The sequence below is a fragment of the Coenobita brevimanus genome, chromosome 55 (genome assembly GCF_032717465.1).
Source record: "Coenobita brevimanus isolate Jiangsu-jjx chromosome 55, ASM3271746v2, whole genome shotgun sequence".
Classification (NCBI taxonomy): Eukaryota; Metazoa; Arthropoda; class Malacostraca; order Decapoda; family Coenobitidae; genus Coenobita; species Coenobita brevimanus.
The window spans coordinates 59,854,675-59,872,174 of NC_137008.1; positions in this window are offsets into that span (position 1 = coordinate 59,854,675).

Below are 17,500 nucleotides of genomic sequence, written 5' to 3' on the forward strand. Positions count from 1 at the left end.
TCCCTGTCCCACCTTCACCCTCCTCCCTCCAACATCCATACCCTTACCATTACCTCTCCGTCCCTCCCTTCCAATTCCACCCTCATCTCTTCCTTTCCCCTCCCTCATCCCTTCCGTCCCTCCCTTCCATCCCCCACCACACTATTCCTTTTTTTTCCCCATCAGCAACCCCCTACCATTCCTCCTTTCCATCCCTCACTGCACCCTCGTCTCTTCCGCTTTCCTCTCCCTAACCAAATCCACATATCCTCACCCCTCTTCCCCTCACTCCCCCCTTCTCCTCCACCTCTCTCTTTCCCCTTCTTCCCCCTACTCCCCTCATTCACCCCAACCCCTCCACTTGTCAACTGCACGAGTGAGGTGTGAATACTTGTAATAGAAGGTGTCACTCTACTCCCGACGCCTTGCTTTCTCTCCGCGGATTCTTACTTCTCGGATTATTTATTTCTCAGATTCTTCGTTTTGGATTCTTGCGTTCACTGATTTTCTTTTCCTTTTCTTTTTAAATTCATACATGCTGGATTATTCACTTAATATCACTTTTTGGATTCTCATTTCCTCTTACTCACTCATCCAACTCAGATTCTTAATTTTCTGATTCTGCTTCCGTCACTCCAATAACGTGGTCAAAACAGTAAAAAAAACACGCGAAAAAATATATAATTGTTTTATTCAGACTCGAGACTGTGTTAAAAATAAGCTCGTTTTATGCTCAGGTATGACTATATTATTTGAGTTAAAAAAGGTGACACGTAACTTTTTTTGCAAACCTGCGACTGTTAAAATATACTTGTTTTTACGCTGCTATGGATAAACTAGCCTGCTAAAACTGTGCTTTGTATATACTCAGGTGTCACTATATTTCTCAGGTAACAATGTGAACAATGTAACTATTTCCTTCAGAATTATGAGCCTTTGTGTAAAAAGGACTCTTGTTTTATGCGGTTGTAGATATATTTGCATTTCAATAATATGCTCGGTTTTTGCTCAGTTTTAACTATATTTCTTTGTAAAAATATGATTTATGTCAACTTCACCTTTTCACAATGATGCACTGATTTTAATTCATTCTTGCTCCCACCAGAGGTATTATTCATTTACGGCTAGAGAAACTTAGATATGGAGGGATTACAGAATTAAATCATTATCTCGCTTTCACACAATAAGTCTCCTTAGCTTATTAAAAAAAAAAAAAACGAAAACACATAAGAGAGTGATGGAGTTAAGTTTGCGCTAAAAAATCGTTCATTCTTTTAAGCAGAGGTATGATTACATTAGTTAACAATGTAGGTGTATTACGCAAACTTATAATACCTGTGTCTTAAAATCTCACGCTATGACGATTTTTTTTCTTTTTATTTTAGTCAGGCTACCACCAGATGATTAGTACTCAGTTTGGCATGTGTGGTAGTGAGGGGATTAATGAGGGCTTTATCTAAACCATCCAGCTCTAAAGGTCTCCCCTAGGATGAGTAAAATCGTCTAGAGATGGGTGAAGGCGTTAAAATATGGTCGCTCTGTGTTGTCACGATACATGTTAAAACCCTCCAGTCTGAAAAGTTCATCCTAAGCTTATTGTGGGATGTATCTAACCTCTCCTCTTCGAAATGTCTGTCTCAAGCTGAAAAGAACTGTCCGGAGGTAGCAAAAATAAAGTAAAAAGGACCTTGTGGCTGTTTTATGCTAACTGACGACTGCGTGTTGAAAATATCGTTGCTTTTATGCTTAACTCACGAAGATGCAATTGTGGGCCAGATTTTTTTTTTTTTTTTTTTCCCCAGTTCTACCTCATAAGTGTACGAGTGTCTGTCTGTTAAACTATGAAGCTTCTTTGTCAACTCTCCATACATACTACTCTCTCTCTCTCTCAACCACAAAAAACACTTCCTCATCATCCTGTCCCTCATTTGTGTGTTAAAAGTACGTCATTTTATGCTACCTCATGGCAGTGCGATTATCTGTCTGCTGAAACATGCTGTCGCTTTATGCTAACTCTTGACCGTATTTCTGTACTGTTATTCTACATTACTGAGTCATTTCTGTATTTAGACACCAATGAGACATACATGAGGCGGAACTTTAATGATGTATGTATGCTTTATATTATCTTTACCATAATTTTAGGGTATTTCAATCCCATGAATCAGAATTTTTGTTTTCCCACTTCCGCTACGTCCAGAACAATTTGCACAACTCAGAAAGAACAATTGAACTGAGAGATTTGACAAAAGCACAGAATTAATATAAAAAATCATTGTGGTCAAGTTTATCAAGCTCAAAAATGAAACAGAAAACTAATATGTACTCATTACTGCCCGCACTCCCTCTCAGTTTCCCGTTACGCACAAATATCAGTCTTCCCTGAAATTTTCGAGGGATTTCATTATGTAGATGATATGCTAATGCCTCTCCCCTCCGTGTACCTGGTCCCACAGTCCATATCGATCCCACCTCTAGCTTTATCCGGCCCGCGAGGTAATGGAAGATTTTTATAATGAAATTCACAGGATGGATTAATATATCTCCTCAAGCGTTCGGTTTCCACAGCAACACTGGACACTGAGAAGGTGGGATGGGGGAGGTTATCTGATCCATGGCTTTAACTCCTAACTCCTTCACAACGAGAAAGTCTTTTAAATTATAGTCTCGCTATTTCCACACGATTATATTTAACTTGGGAATGGCTTCTCGTACTGAAGGGGTGAATGATGGATGTATCTAACCCCTTACAGTTCCACAAATCTTCCCTGCGAAACTAAAATCGTGTGGAGAAAGTAAGAAAAAAATATATATTTAAAACTTTCAAGTGCTCATTTTCCACAGAGGTAATGAAACAAGGAGGAGGCAAGATAGGTAACTAGTTAATTGATATAAATCTCTCGAATTTTTATCTCCATCAGCACGATTTTAATTAAGTTGCCACCAGACGATTTTTCTTTTCAACTCCGGGAAGGCCTCTCGCAATGATGGGGTTAAAGGTTAAACTCACTTTCTCCAGTTTGAAAAATCTCTCCAAAGCTGAATAAAATCGTCTGGAGGTAGGATGATTGAAATATGAAAGATGTCTTCCTACTGAAAAGGTTAACTGCCTGGCGGAAGGAATATATATCGTATGGAGGCATCCTCAAAAGATAAATATGGAGTTTAATGTTTGTACCCATAGGCTTAGCGAATACAAGCTGGCAGACGAAAAGAGGCAGGCCAAGTACTATCTCTTTAAAATCCTACATTTTTAAAATTAGGAAGAAAATGCTTAAGTTCACAGTACGCACAGAAGCATTTTGTACTGGAGAAACGTGAGGGGGGGGGGATGGAGGATGGTATTTAAAGGTTAACAGATATATCTCTATAAATTTGATCGTAAAACTGTGAAATGGAAAAACATGTAGAACGAAAACTGATTTCTCTCTCAAAGTATTTTGTGTCATCGCAACGCAACATGCATGCAGAAAAGCAAAAGGAAAAAGAAATTATATAAATCTGCAAGTGCGCAGTATGTAAACAGAACGACATATATTGCGTCAATATATATATATATATATATATATATATATATATATATATATATATATATATATATATATATATATATATATATATATATATATATATATATATATATATATGCTCAGTCGTTGTATAATGAAACAAATATAAAACGTTCTGATATGTCAATGCTTTGTTCCCTTCAAGACAAAGCACATTTCCTGATAGGCAGAATGTGAACTGACACATCTCAGCAGATTCTTAGTCTCCATAGTAAGTGCATGAGTTGAGAAAGGTAACTGACACGCGTCTTTACTGATTTTCAGTTCCCATCAATTCATAGTGCACACTGAGTGACATGTAGAACGTGAACTGACACATCTTAAGTGCTCAGACGAAAAGACAGAAGCAAACTGATACGTCTCAGACACACAGCACATACTGAATGACATGCAGAAAGTGAACTTACACTGTCGTCAAGTGCTCGGTGAAAAACCAATCTGATACAACTCTTTAAGTGCACAGTCCCCAATTAAATACGCAACTCACATTCAACAACATGTAGAACGTAAACTGACGGCCACATCTCAAGTACTATGTAAGAAATGAAAGCCGATACACGTCTTTAAGTGTTCAGTGCCCGATCAAAACACAGCCAATGTCCAACATGTACGAGCAGACCGTAAATTGACAGACACAAGTCGTCAAGTGCTCAGTCTTAGCAGAGGCGGGACTTGCACGACACGAGACGACACAGCACGACACAAGGCTGCTGAGCTGGGCAGGTGATCCAGACAGACGTGACACCTGTCAATCCTCTCACTGTGATCTTGCCCGGAAAATGAAAGGCGACATTTTTCTTGCGTGTGACTGCAAAATTTTTCCTCTCGAGTCTAGTAAGCAAGGAACTCTTACTCTGGGTTTCTCTGGCGGCATCTAGTCATGGAGGGGTTTATAGAGCGGAAATTCTGGGGCCATTAAAATGTCGTTAACAGTATTTCCGGCCAAGGAGAAGGGAGTGTGTAGGGAGCTAGGGAAGGAAAGAGAGGGAGAGGCGCTCTCTCCCTCTCTGTCTCCTAAAGTTTGTTATATTCTTTCCTCTCACACCTTCGCACTGCCATTCTCACCACGACTCTATTCTGTGTTTTGACGACACTAGCATCTTGTGAGGTAACGAAAGAAAAATATAATTTACCCTTTCAGTCCGGGAATGTCATTTGTAGCTGGTTCTTGTTGCTTCAAAATAACGACGTCTTTTATATTTTTAATTTTGATATTACAGGACGATATGATTCAGCATGGGAGAGCAACACAATAGTGAAGTAGATAAAGAGGGATATATCTATCATTTTTCAGCGACTATACAAATGGCGTCCCCGAAGTGATGGGATCAGATATTCCCCTTTTTCTTTTGCGATGCCTTATTCACTCTTGAGAGTCCGTAAATAGTCACTTCACAAGATGCTGCAAGAAACAGAACACACAAAGGCTGGTGACGAGAATGGCTGTTGTGGTGATAAGAGGTGGTGAGTGTCAGGGTGGTGGAATGGTGGTAGTAATGGTGAGTGGGAGGATGGAGGGAGGGTGTCAAGGTACGAATGGTGATGGTGGTTGTATGAGGGTGTGAGAATAAAAACAGACAAGAGAGAATATATATATATATTAGAGAGAGAGAGAGAGAGAGAGAGAGACCTATCGTAAATAAGAGGTGGGGTGAGAGTGTGATGGCCGGCAGTAGCGGTGGGGGCTGATGGTCTGTGTGTGTGTGTGGAGGAAGAGGGTGGGTTAGGGTGTTGGGAGTGATGTACAGGTATATGAGTGCAGGTGTGTGTGTGTGTGTGTGTGTGTGTGTGTGTGTGTGTGTGTGTGTGTGTGTGTGTGTGTGTGTGTGTGTGTGTGTGTGTGTTTGTGTGTGTGTGCTCAACGTGTAAGCCTGTATGGGTATACATAACACAGCATACATCCCTGAGAACCTGTGTGCAAGTATGACCAAACTTGTGTGAAAAATCTTCTTGCAAACACCCACTAAGTTAAATGCCACGAAAATTCGATATTTATTCCTCTCCCTTTTGAGCGGAAAACGCGACGAACGTGCCACGAATCCAGAAGAGAGTGAAAGTGAAATGATCAAATATGAGACACGGGAAAAAAAAGGAGAGTGTGGTGCAAAAAAAAAAAAAAAAAAACGCGAGCACTGCCACCACACGACACTGCCTGACACCACCTCGCGTCTGGTCATCAAAGTGTCATTAGCCCGAGTCGTTGGCAAAAGCACCAGCAGATAGTGCGCTTCAACAATGGCGTTTCGTTGCGCTAGACATCATGAATCCATTATCAGTGCCGGCCAAGACTTTACAGTGGGATGGGGGTGATTAGTGTTATGGTGGCGGTGGAGTGAGGCTCGGGAGGGCTTCAGATGTAGCAAACTGTATTGTGATAGAAGATAGGGATGTTTTGGGAAGAAGGTCGCCAGTTACATAGCCCACAACATCATTAATACCGAGAATGAGGGGGCTGAGGCTGGTTGTGAGTGGTTGGTGCTGGGGAGAGATGGGGGTGAATCCAGTAACTTACTTTACCTGCCAGAGTTGTGAATGAAGATGGGTATGGGTTGGGAAGCGAGTTGTCAGTTATCTACCTTTACTGTATTACGATAAGGTGAAAGAAGAGTATGGTGTGGAAGTGTGAGGATGTTAGGGTAGGATGGTAAGGTGCGAGGTGTGGTATGCAACCAGACTGTCTAACAGCGTTATGATTAGCTCAAAGGAAGGCGCAATGGGGATGGTTGGGTTGGGGGAAGGTTGGGGAGCTGTCAGTCTATCTAGCTTTTAAACAGTGTAATTATAAATGTGGTGGAAGTGTCGGGGGAGGTCGAGGTTACACAAGGTAGGAGATGGGGAGGTATGTGGCTAAGGTAGGCTGTGAAGGTGGGGAGGGGGAAGCTACCAATCTAACAGCATGGTGGCGATACGTGTTATGGGGGGTAGTGGCTGGGAAGTGTAAGATGTAAGAGTTTCCAGTCTTCTGAATATCACGATGATCACTATTTACGGTACCCTATGCCGAGGTGGAGGTGCGGTGAGTGATGCTGTGGTAGGGTGAGTGATGCTGAGGAGGCATCAAAATCATGTGTCATATTGTGGAAGTGGTGGGAAAGGCTCGGGTGGCGTTAAGTGGGTGTTCACTGGGTTGGAGTGAAGTAGAAGAAGGAACTGGCAATCTGTCTAACAATATGATGACATAGCACTGCCGAGATGGAGGTGTTGGAGTGGGCAGGGGTGACGTTGATGAGCTATCATTTCATCTGATTAGTGTTATGGCAATAGGTAGGCTGGGAGGGAGAGGGGTGAGGTTAGGATGGGGACGAGTAGGGTAAAGAGGAAGAAGGGGAGGGTTGAGGTTTGGGTGGAGGGGGTGAGGTACAGGGGCAATCAATGCATCTGACTCATAATAATTGGTGTTGTGGTGGCAGGGTAGGCAGGGAGGTGTGGGTGGGTGAGGGGAATCGGTATGTGGGGTGGGGCAAGCCTTGGGGTGGGGAACGATGAGGTTGATGACGGAAAGGATGAGGCTGCGAGTTGTCAGTATATAGATTTGATTAGTATTATGGTGCTGCAGGGGTAGGTTGGAATGGGGATGGGGAAGGTTGGGGAGGGAAAGGGTGAGGTTGGGAGCTATCACTGTATCTGACTGTGTGACTGGTGTTATGGTGATGGTGGTGGGGTAGGACAGGGAGGGAAGGGGTGAAGCTGGGGTGGAGGGGTAGAGGTACAGAAGCAATCAATGCATCTGACTCATAATGATTAGTGTTGTGGCTGTTGTGGTGGTGGGGTGGGCTGGGAGGTTCGGGTGGGTGAGGGGAGTTCCCAATCTATCTAACACCATGATCATTAATATTATGGTGGATGGGGATGGGGATAGGGTGGGATGGAAGGGAAACGGGGGTTTTCATTAATCTGTCTGTCCATACATGTGGCCTGTATATTGCACCTTCCCATCTTCCATGATTAAACGGATCTCCATATAACATTTTCTGCCTCATATGCAAATTCCCATAACATCTCAATCAAAAATTCCCGATTTCAATACTCAATCAGGTCTGTTCTTGAAATGCCTGGACAATCTTTCTTTCTCTATTCAATCGTGCCCTTAAATAACATGAATGGTTTTAGCTGTAACTTTCTCCAGCCTCCCTTCCCTACATGGACATACTTTTGCATTTCAGTCCGAGTACCTTCAGAGGACTTCATTAAATTTTGCAAGGAAATCTAATAGCGAAAGGATTAAAAAGGAAGGCGACATCTAACCTCTCCAGTTTAGTGAGCTTCGCCTAAGCTTATTAAGAAGTCTGTAGACAACAAGAAAAAATATAGATGCTGTTCAGGCTGAAGGGGTTAACTACTCCCTTAGTCCATTCCTAACTCCATTCCTAATATACACTCCTCCGTGCCTTTCCTACAACTGGTACCTGGTCTACCTCTCCTCCTCCTCCCCTCATCCGCACCTCTTATCACACAACCGTTTATTCACACTGTTGCTCTCACTGCATTCAAACTACCGCACTGTATATCAGGGCACTGGATATACACCGCTAGGTGTAGTCAATACTACTTTCAAATAATTTAAGTAAAAATTTCGTAGAAATTAATGACCACTAGTCCACTACAAACACGTCACGATAGCTTGCGTCACTTGCCTCAAACATATGACTTTCCCTCAGGGGATAATTTCCATCCATCCACCCATTATCTTCTTTTTTGTTGTCTCATCAAAAGCGTAGAGAGACCAAGGGCTATGCCACCACGCCAGACGGTCAAGATGAGAGTGACCAGTTTTTTTCCCCCCTGATCAGCACTATGTGAACAACTAATTGTGACAAAAACTATAAAAACTGCAAAGGCTTATAATGAGTCCAGTGCAGGACTTGACTTCCGCGGAAGGAGAGTGACAGTCAAGGAACAACTCCCACATGCTGGCAACTTCTATTTGGGAAAATGTGTACCCTTTCTCATGTTGAAGTACAAATAGGGAAGGAAAGTTTATCAGTGGGGAAAAGTGATGAAAGTGAAAGACTGCGCCATGATGTTATATTTGTGTGTGCCAGTCTGTATATAACATAAAATGGAACACAAAAGACCCCATCGTACTTAAAAGGCATAATGGACATTGATATTATTACGGGAGGTCTCTGTCAAGCTGTACATAATAAAAACTCCTGCTGCTGAAGGGGTTACTGACTGATGCCCTTGATCCAGAACGGTATGGAGCCGCAAGTGGCCGGAAAAACCTGTGCGTGATAAGAGGATCTGACGTAAGACTACTGTACCCACGGATCTAGTGCTTAAGAATTCTCACGGGTGGGGATAGGGAAGCGGAGATGGGAGGGGAAGAAAAAGGGATGGGAGGTCGGGAGAGGAGCATGTTGGTGGGGAGAAGCGGGGAAAAATAGGTGGCCACTAGGCTGCCTCAGGTTGGGGAGCCTCAGGGGATGGAGTACGAGTAATAGCGAGAGAGAGAGAGAGAGAGAGAATAACAGGAGGCAGGGGATGTGGGTGAGCAGGAGTGGGGGAGAACAAACGAATCCAGTGTGAATTCAAACGCCAACGAGACCTATTGATCGTCCTGAGTCCGTTTGTTATAGAGGAGGGTACGATTATGTCATCCCTTCTTTATGACTCGTAATATAAGGACAGCAGAGAGGGACGGAGGGAGGGACGGACGGATGGCGGGACAGAGGGAGGGAAGAAGAGAGGAATGGATGGACGGTGGGATGGAGAGACGAAGGGAGGGTAGGAAGGAAGGGAAGACTAAAGAAGGGGAGGGACGGAGAGAGGGGAAAGGGGTAGGAAAAAACATGATGACGAAACTTGGAAGAAGGAATGTAGGGAAAGGTAGAGGGACGGGATGAAACACAAACGACAAGAATGAGGGAGGATGGAAGTTATGAAGGAAGGATATGAAAGAAAGAGGAAGGAGGAACTGATTAAAAAACAAACGGCAGAGGGATGATCACACAAAGGGAGAAGAGAAAGGGTAGAAAAGGACGGGTGAGGATGGATGGCAAAACTAATGAGGGAACAAAACAAGAGAAGGAAGACTGAAAAAGAGATGGGTGGAGTGAGGGCAAACGGAGAGAGTGGAAGAACACACTGCCTTGTGGCGTGGAAGATTGCGATCCATTACCAATAATAAAACTATCTTGGATGAGTATCAGGTTTCAAACACTCAGATAGACATTTTGATGAGTGATTGATAAATATATATACTTTGCATCTGCTTTTCTCACACACAGGAAGACGGGAGATGTATCAACTTAAAAATATCTGAATACAGCTAATGGTACTTTCCTTTACAGCCATCATATTCTACAAATTTTCTTTTATAATCTCTATAAACTCCACAATAACCGTCCATTCCGAATCCCAGCTTCCACTGGCAGTACACACACAAAAAAGCTCTCTAAATTACTCCACTAGTCGGCTATGGGTTTTTATAATAATTTCATTTTCATAATAAACGACATCGAAATAATCATCGGGTTTGTCGCTCTCTGCTGTCCTTTTTTTTTTTTTTTTCCATCTTTTATACTGAAGACTGGAGGGAAGAAGACACACGGAAGAGAGACTGGAGGGAAGAAGACACACGGAAGAGAGACTGGAGGGAAGGATGGGGGGGAGGGTGGCGGGAGGGGGGGGGGATAGGTGTGGCAAGGTCAGTATGGCTGTCAGGAGTACTTAGTCATGGCCTACTGCCGCGGGGCACACTGAGCTGGCGGTGCTATTATCCAGGGGTGAGGAAGTGAAACGCTGCCGACCACAGTTTATTCACACCAAGTCAAGGTCGGGCCAATGACCGAACTAATGACCGGATACGCTGCAAAATTTCATCTTTTTTTTAATTTTTCAGTCCATCAGCGAATCAATTTTTACCTTATATGTCCATATATGACTTAAAACACACACACACACACACACACACACACACACACACACACGTTTACATTAAAAGATTCCGGTTTAAACATTCACAGCAGAAGTCAGTATTCCACATGGCACGTGTGTGCAAGTCAGCCGCTATATTACGAGTTTAAACATTACAAACATATCAAGAAATAATTCCAGCAATTTCCCCAGCACATTACATGCATAGTTACGAAACGCCAACGTTCAAATCTAGATATTCAGATTTACTGTTTCATTACAAAGGAGAACATGCTCACCGTGAATGGTAGAATACTGGATAACAACTCGTCAGCTTAGGAGGCCTTCTAGCACCTCTTAATTGCTTCGTTTTTGCATATGATGTGTTAATAATCCTTTGTATGATATTTATGCAATCTTAATTAAATGCATGAGAACAATGTGGTGAAATACGCAGAATAATTCGCTAGGCCTGTGTTACGGAGCCTCCTTCAACTGATGGTAATATGAACCAGCGTCACATCGATTATCAAACTCCCGTCGCACTCTAAAAACATCTTGGCCAGTCACCACAACATCCTCTATGTCTCTAGATCTTGTACTGTCGCCAAATGGAGGGATGTAAACACTTTTTTCATACTTTCATGACCGGGACAACTCTAGACATTTTATTCCAATTAACTCCAGACTTTATCCAGCACATATTGTCATGGCAGCCTGAGTGCTAATGAAGCCACCAATAACACTTACATGGTTCAGAGAATTTTTGTACTCAAGTTAACGCCACCGATCTTATTCAGCTGATACTGAGCCATAAGAGTTTCCGAGAATATGCAGTCACCATTAACCCTCTCTCTCGGTTAGGACAGTTCTGTTTTATTCAAGCTCACACCAAACGATTTCATTAAGCTACGGATGGGCCATGGAAGTCTGGGCGTGCTAACACAATCACAAACAGAACTCCATGGGTGTTCGCAAGGTCGGGTGATCTTGGGCTATGCAGTGTTGACAGACTAAAGTGTTCTGCTGAGTGATGAAGGAAAAGGTCTCGGCTGAATGTTCATTAAAAAACATATCTCAGCAGACGGCTCATGGAAAAAGAATGATTTAATATTGGTGGGAGTATTTACCTCTGCCAACGAAGTTGGAGGAGGTTAAGTATTCACGTAAGTTTGTTGCTGGCCGGAATCGAAAGATTCGGCAAGCATGTTGGCCAGTTAAGTATGTTTGTGTGTTTGTTTGTTTGTTTGCTCTCTACAGGTCATAATTTTGCGCCAATCACTCTGCAAAAAAAATCAGAAGATAGATATCCATAAAGCCTGGACGCCTATTGTTTTTCATCAAAATCGGTTGAATGCCCTGGGCTGCGTGGGGGGCTGAAACCCTTCAATGGTGGAATTTCTGCCGTAAGACCTGTACAGTGATTTTAACATGACAGTAAGTAACAATCCCAGAGAGAGAGAGAGAGAGAGAGAGAGAGAGAGAGAGAGAGAGAGAGAGAGAGAGAGAGAGAGAGAGAGAGAGAGAGAGAGATCCCCTTAACGACTTCAGAACAACGACGTTTTGTTTGTTTTAACCTTGCTATCGCCCGAAGATTTTTATTCAGACCCGGGGTGACGCTTCGTAGTGAAGGGGCTGAGACAGAGAGCGGTAGTGGACTAATTACAAAATGAAGGATAAGTAACTGTACGTGAATGACCGTGATGCGGACGAGACGGCAGCGACAGATGGTGAATGAACGGATTTATTTCCTTGGTGTGTGTGTGTGTGTGTGTGTGTGTGTGTGTGTGTGTGTGTGTGTGTGTGTGTGTGTGTGTGTGTGTGTGTGAGAGAGAGAGAGAGAGAGAGAGACTTGTATTAGACTGACCTGAATGACAAACAAAATGAGCAAAACAGAAAAGATCATGCACTCCAGGTAGGAAGGAAGTGGGTGGGGTGAGTTCGCAGATGAGGAGGTAATGGGTTGGGAGGTGGTGGGTGGGGAGAAACGAGTGGGTGGCTGGAGAGGAAAGTGGATGGATGAAGAGGAAGGAGTGAGTAGTTGGGAAGGAAGGGGTGGGTAGTTTGGGGAGGAGGGAGTGAGTGGCTGGGGAGGAAGAGTGGATGGGTCAAGAGGAAGAAATGAGTGGTTGGGGAGGGAGAAAGGAGTGGGTGGCTGGGGAGGAAGAGTGGATGGGTAAGGAGGAAGGAGTGGGTGGTTGGGGAGAAAGAAGTGGGTGGTTGGGGAGGAAGGAGAGGAAAGTTTGGGTGGATAGGGAGGAAGGAGTGGGTGAGTGGAAAGGAAGGAATGGTAAGGTGAGGAAGAAGGAGTGGGTGAGTGAGGATGAAGGAGTGGATGAGTGAGGAAGAAGGAGTGAGTGAACGAGGAGCAAGAAGTGGGTGGGTGAGGATGGAGTGGGTAAGTGAGGATGAGGTAATGGGTACGTGCAGAGGAAGGAGTGTGTAGATGAGGAGGAAGGAGTGGGTGGATGGGTAGGTGTGGGCGGCTGGAGAACAAGGTTTGGGTGGAAGAGGAGCAGGGAGTGGGTGACTGGTGAAGAAGGTTTGGGTGGATGAGGAAGAAGGAGCTGGGTGGGGGGGGATTGGAGAGGATGAAGTGGGTGGGTGTGGAAGAAGGTGGAGGGTGGCTGGAGAGGAAGTTCTGGGTGGATGAGGAGTACAAAGGAGTACAAAAGAAAGCAAACAGCAGCAGACATGTTGGCCCTTTCGTTTCTGTTTGGTATAGGCAAGATTATATTGTAACTAACAAAGCAATACTTTTACCTAAAAACAAGGACAGAGAAGCAATAAATCTAACCACTTCACCACGAGAGGTCCCTCCCAAGCTGAGTACAATTCCCCGGAGGTAACAAGAATATTATAAACGTTATCGTTCTGAAGTTTAACCCCAATACTAAGATCACGTTTTTTTGTTATTATTCTTATTATCGTCAGGCTGTTTATTTAGTTCTGGGGGGACTGTACCGGTGGTGTTTGAGTTAGCCTTCACAAACCCTTTCAAAACTAAACTCAGTTTTTGTTATCGAGGCGAAGATGCACTTGACAGGTTGGTGATTACTGGCTGAATGCAACATTACTTCATAATCTAGTATAATTAACTGACAACAAATATCTGAGGGGGAAATTTGGATTAGTAAATATTTTTTGGACATGTTGCATTCAGCCACTCATCATCAATCTGTCAAGTGCAACTTCGCCTCAATTTAAAAAAAAAATGAGTATAGACGTCTTTTGAAAGCTGAATACAGTATAATCCTCTAATCTTAGCATCATGAAAATTTATAAGTACAGTCGTCCATTCGAAAGAAGCAACCAATTACCTAGGCATGAATAGGGAGGCTACACTAAGTAAACTGTACTACGAAACATAAGGCGATAAAATCCAACCAGTTATTATACTCCAGGCGTGTTTTATGGGAGGTGGCAGCGTCGTCCTCAGGCCGCAGGGGCGTCAGCTGGGACCTTAGAGTCTTAGTGATCAGCCTTTTTTTTTTTTCTTTCTTTCTTTTTCCTAATCCTTGTGAACGAGTCCTGTGACAACTTTATCTTCATTCCTCTTCACTTTGCATTATAAGTAGACGGTATTTTACTCAAGCTATTTCCAGTCGACTCAGTTCAGGTCATTCACGTCAGAGTTAAATACTATCATCCGATCTCCACCTACCCTTTGTGCAATGCAACTGGCAGTAATGACAGCCGACAAAGGACTATGAATATGGAATCTAACAAGTTTTAATTTCGTCCACATATATTACTATTAGCCTCATCTGCCTCCGCCCGGTGACAAGTGACGTACCGGTATTTTTATTGTATTTTGCCACCTTAACCCCTCCACCCCCAAGACCATACAATATTTCCAAACTTGAATAAAATCGTCAGACATCACCAGAATACAAAAAGAAAGATAAGCTGAAAGGATTAACAGTGATTATTCCGACCCTTCAGCACAGACACATTTGTTAAAAGTTAAGAAATCGTCTGAAAGTAGCTAGGATGATACAGAAAGACGTCCTCAGGCTACACAGCTTAGTACATCAGTGGCCAACTTTGATCGCGGCGTTTGTAAAGACAATGTCATAAGTCGACTTTAATGAAAACCTGTACAATACAATGGTAATATTCGTTTTTTTTTTCTTTTTTTTTTTTTAATTTAATGAAGAAAGGATCCAACGCTAAAAAAAAGGAAGCTTGTGCTGTAAAATCTCCAAGTTTACTCTAGTTTCAAGTTCCTAAGCTGACGGAAGCACGACCTACAGCTGTCAACGGCTCTACCACTGCGCCGTGATCTTGCCACGACTAAGCGTGATTATAATGCAAAGAAATGAAGAATCACTGGCTCCACAGTAATACGATGACGCACACACGAATAGCAAATCAAACGACATTAACACCTTACGTACGATGACACCTTGAAACATTTCATTCGTGCCACAATCAGACAATTTTGTGTAACTTGGGAGAGACGGATTCTTCTCAGTTGACGATACTATTTTAGCTGCAGGAAAGAAAAACAGAAAAAGATGTCATCATACTAAAGTGAGTAATATCTCCAACAAGGACGCTGGAGAAGTGGGGAAACGAAGAAAGACAGAAACCACAACTGACAACTAAATTATCTCCAGCACTGCCGCGACTGGGCTACGGAGAAACGCAGACATGAACACCACACCGCACCGCTACACAACTACCTCCAACAGCACTCGTTCGTGTCAGCTCCTACAGTTCAGTGAGATCAACTTTTTCAGAGTCACCACTTTTGCTGTCCAAAGATACACACACACACACACACACACACACACGCCCTGGTGCTGGCTGACTTGAGGCTTACCGTTTTGCTTACTTACTATGTTTAGCACTTTCTACAACCAAACACACTCGCCGGACTGCATGTACGTCATTATGGTGCCTTCAGCCAAGCGTAAATTATACGAAGTTAAGTAAGTCAGTAAAAGTGATCACGCGGCCCACACTTGTCTTCAGCAACTTTAGATTTTAGGCAGAGGGGTATCACACTGTGAATATCGAGTTCCAGGTTTACCACAAGTGCACTCCTTAATTTCTTCAGTCAGATAAGTGTCCCCTTCACTGAATATGATCTGATGTTAGTCAAAATATACTCCTTTGACGTTAGCCAGACGATAAAATAAAGGAGACGACATTTGACTAAAGGGGTTTAGACATTACCGATGCAAACCCTAAACCATTTGGATTTTCCGCGTGCGTCAGTCCAGGAGGTCAAACGAATACGTCACTCCAGCAACCCACTGTGGCTTACACGACTGGCCGCGTCGCCGATGCTGCCGTAACTGGTCGACGTCGTCAGCTCAGAGGCGACGGCGACAGGTGTGTGTGTGTGTGTGTGCTGACCGAGTTACTTTCTCCTGCGGCCGATCCAACCCCGCCTCTTGGTCATCAGGGAAACTAACTCTCCTACGTCGCTGTTGCTGCCGCTGCTTTGTTGCACCCGAAAATGAAAGGGCCGAGTTGGTGGAGGAAAAAAAAGAGAGCAGCAGTGAAAGTTGTGATCAGGGAACCGTTTGAAAGAGGAAAGACAGAGAGAAAAAAAGTGTGGGTGACTGTTGAAAAGATTTTGGTATATCAAATTAGCGTGATGAGAGCAGTTTGGGTTGGTGAATGACTGAAGAGAGAGGGTCTAGGCTTATCAAATAATGCTCGTGTATATCGACGCGTGTACTAAACCCCTTCAGTTCGAGGGTTCCTCCGTGGCTACATAGCTGCCTGGAGGTAATGTGAATGAAATAAACTGGCCATCGCACGGAATATTTTTATTACTTATCAGAGTTACAAAAAAACAGTACGCATAGGGCAGGTATATGTGTACGTGGATTTATAAAGAAAATCAGGATCAATTTATAAATAGCATGACCACACACAAGAAAATACAAAAATAAAGTTTATCATAGTATAAGGCGGGAGCGACATTTAATGGTTTCATTCTCGTTTTCGCCGAATGACTGTATTCAGCCCAAAGAAAAGTCCCAACTACAACATATTTTTCTGTCAGATCAGACATGAGGTGACTGTGACAAAAGATTAAATCACACACACACACACACACACACACACACACACACACACACACACACACACACACACACACACACACACAATGTATGACACTGCAAGGAGCAAAACTATATCATCCATTAAGTTATTGTGTCAGGCGGTATCTCAACCTCAATGGCCTGGAAGGGGCGGGAATGATCACGCAATTGTATTTTATCTCCGCTACAAGCCACTGCGCAATCATTCCTCAAGCCTCACTTTACTCTTCTGGAAACGCTGCAAATATGTTCATTCTCAGCTACAACTCTTCTTTCCTTCCAACTCCGTTAAAATTCTCCTCACCCTCTTCCCGAATCACTTGCAAACGTTCTTTTCAATCAACTCCTACTGCCTATACTTCTCATCCTATTTCAGAAGCAATTGCGTCTTCATTCCAGTTGAGTTTATCCTATCGTATTTACGTATTAGCTTTCTCCTGTTTCATGTGCAGTTCTTTATTTTACTCCAGTCCTCCATCTTGCAAATACTCCTCATTACTTTCCAGAGCGTATGCAATCTTTTATTCCCTACTAATGAGCCTTCCCTTACTTCTTTCTCACCTGACTCGTATCTCATTTGCAATCCTTCACTCCCTACTCCTGAGACCTCCCTCATTTACTTCTCAGATTCCTCCCATCTCGTCTTCAGACTGCCAGGTTCTACCCCATTCCTTCCTCCTACACATACTCCTGCTCCATTTCTCGAATCAGCTACAATCCTTCCTTTCATCCTAGTGTGCCCCTTCACAACTGCACTTTAAGTTTCTCCTGTTTCAGCTGGTTTCTGTTGTTTAATCTAGCATATACCTTCTTTCCGCATATACTCCTTAACCTTTTCTTCAGTCCTTCCGTCACTCTACCCATTTCTCCTTCTAGTATATATTTCTCACCTTCTCCTGGGAAAACTGCAATCTTTCCTTACACATTAAGTCCTTCATTTCCTTCCCAGTTTCCTCCTATCTCATTTGCAAGCTTTCATTCCACTCCTTCCATCCTCCTGCTTACACATTTCCACCTTATCCTTCCACA